We start from the raw sequence: 3176 nt of genomic DNA, 5'->3' as shown, positions 1-3176 counted from the left end.
TGCTTCACACGCTAAGAAAGTAATAATATGAAGTATTTTAATCGTATAATGGTCGTTTGTTAAGTTTGAAAGTCAAACGAGTTGTAATACGAAAGTCGACAAAGGGTGTCGCAAGTTAAGTTCGTAAATTTCATTGAAATTTGGGTCAGATGTCGAGGAGCTTTTCTCTCAATCTACTTGTAGTTACAGGGTGATCCACCTATCAAAGAGAAGGTCTACGAGTCTAATTTTCAGCACATTTTACTGTTCATCGATACGACATTGGAGTAGAGAGAAATTCGCATTTCTGTCTAGGGACGTAAACTGCCGCAGACAAAAAGCCCCAAAGTCGGTGGACAATGTTCCAACTTATATAAAAACATCCCAAACATTTGGCAACTCCATTTTCTCTCAAATAAAAACCCTAAGACACTCCCCAAGCTCTTCCAAACCATTCTTCATCAATCATGGATGAATCCAAGATCTAAACAAGCTAATTCAACGTGACAAAGATCATAGTGATCACAAGACCTTCATTCCTCCATCAATTCGCGTCTCGGAAGAATTCTTCGACTTGAAGTAATCTTTGTTTTGGAGTGTTCTTCATCCATTAAGGTATATTTTACTCTTATTATGGTCTCCTTATGATTCTCCAAATGTTTAGACTAGAAATTTTGGAAGAATTCCCATGAATACCAATTCTATGAACTCATATGAATTATTATGGATGAACTTGATTGGTTGAGATGATTTATGTGGTTTAAATGTATTTTTTTGGGGTTATGAAGTTATGAATGGACTGATAATGAAGAATAGGAGTAAAGGAGAAGAAAAATGGTAGTCTTGAATGAAGAAATCAAACTACAAATGACCCTACGAACTTACGCTCGCAAGTTATTCGATCAAATGCCTCAATGAGTATTTCCATAAGCTATAAACTTGGAATTGATCCCAAATTGGTCGTATGACGTAGGTGATCATTCATAAGGCATTCAAGGACTCGGGAAACCTATATAACTCCAAGACTGAGGTATGTAGGGCTTTCTATTCTTTGTGGCATGACTAGAATTCAAATGATCTTTCATTGAAAAGTTGTTCTGTTAACTTGGATCGATCGCGTTCCATGATAATTGAGCTAACACATACTTCATCTATGACTTGTACCAAATTATGTTTCGCATCTCCTTTTGGCTATTGATTAAAAGACTTTCCGTTCAACTTGTGTCGATTGTGTTCCAAAATGGCTAAGCTTACCCTTTTCTCATGAATAGCTTGTATTGAAGTACCTTTCACATTTCTATCCCTCTTGTTTATCGAATGAAGAATGATATTCGTTATAGTACTCTTCACATCAAAGTTGAGTTGGTTGTACTTCCTTTAATTGAGTTAATCCTTATTTTCTTGTCTATTGCTCCAAGGTGACCAACCTCTTATTGGCACGCTCGCTCCGATAAAAGTTGTCTCGATCATATTTCATAAGAGTTTGGCTAACTTTGGCTTTGTGAATAATTCATAACAAGATGTTTCCTTGTACTTTTACTTCTTTGGCCTAATGATTGAAGAATGATAAACGTAGCGACAATAATGATAGTCGGAGGATAACGACGATAGGTCATTCCAACTCTTTCCATGATATTTCTTCTGAGGTCAGTCTTGGATTGCACTTATATATATATATATATATATATATATATATATATTTATTTTCATTACCGCGCCGCGCTATAGTCGGCCGGGCAGGCACGTAGATGTGCACCTAGATGGATTTCTTTTACTACCGCGTGTCATAGGCAATAGGAAGCGAGCACGTAATGCAGCATACCAGCAACGATCGATTGGGCAAAGATGATGATATGATGATGAGCTCACCCCATAGAGGGATATATATTATTATATGATATGATATGTTATGAGCCTCCACCGTGAAGAATGATTTTACGAGCATGCATTTACATTTATGTCATGGTTATGGTCGCCCTCAGTGGCCTAGTTCAGATATTCAGGTTGCCCCTATATCTCCACTCTTGTTATTTATATCTCTTATGCTTATGTTATGTTTATGCTTACCGCCTTACATACTCGGTGCATCTTTCGTACTGATGCATTTTGTGCGCTGTGATCATGCCCACAGGTACGGTAGACGGATTGGTGTGCCTTTCTCAATAGGATACCAGAGTTCAACAGGGATATTTGCACTTTATTCTCCGGAGTTGCTGTTCAGAGTCATTAAATAGGATGCATGCATGTGTGTATATATATATATACACACACACACACACTAACATGCATCAACTGATCGGGACAGTGGCCCCAACCAGTTGATGGCTATGGGTATGTCGGGGCCACTGTCCCGACCAGTTGATGCATGTTAGCGCTCTTAGAGACTTACAGACTATCAGTCAGTGTACAGGTATTGTGTTTGGCCTTGCCGGCCTTCTGACTAGTTGTCTTTCTTGGTTGTGGCCTTGTCGGCCCTAGTTATGCATATGTGTATTGTTGGGCCTTTTTTGTTTGCAGGTTATCGTGATATACTTCTTACAATTGTTATTCAGCGGCCTTGTCGGCCTATGATTCATGTTACAGAGCTCAAATATCACAGTTGGTTCGCTCGGCCCTTTGGGTGCCGGCCACACCCCCAAGGTTGGGGTGTGACATGAGCGATCTAATTTCTAATAGATAATAAACTCTCCTCCTTTTTCCGGACTTGGGACCGGCTGTGTTAAAGTATAATTCTAACATAGGTGGAGTTAAAAAGTGATTTTTTTCTTGTAGCTATAAGCATAACTTGTCATCACATTGTGATCATAGATAAATTGCGCTATCACAAGCAGGTTCGCCTGATAGAGTTGAACATAGACAATAGGTACAAAGTTATAGAAGGACTTTTTGAATGATTTCATCATACACTATATTGTATGTAGACTGGTCATCATCGCCACCTGCGGTAGGTCTGCAATTTGAGCCAGATACATATGTTATTCCAATTAACCAAAATAAAAAATAGGGAAAAGGGTCAAAAATACCCCTCTACTTTGGAAAAATGACTAAAAATATTCTCCGAACTTATTTTGGGTCAAAAATACCCTTCTCATCCTTAAAGTTTTCAAATATACCCCTGTCTTGACGGAAATTATCCCCCAAAATAATCCGAAATCATTATTTAAACCCGTTCCATCATTTAAACCCGACTCAACTAA

Source organism: Lycium ferocissimum, chromosome 5 (genome assembly GCF_029784015.1).
Source record: "Lycium ferocissimum isolate CSIRO_LF1 chromosome 5, AGI_CSIRO_Lferr_CH_V1, whole genome shotgun sequence".
NCBI lineage: Eukaryota > Viridiplantae > Streptophyta > Magnoliopsida > Solanales > Solanaceae > Lycium > Lycium ferocissimum.
The sequence above is the reverse complement of the archived record's forward strand: the minus strand, read 5'-3'. Positions refer to the sequence as shown.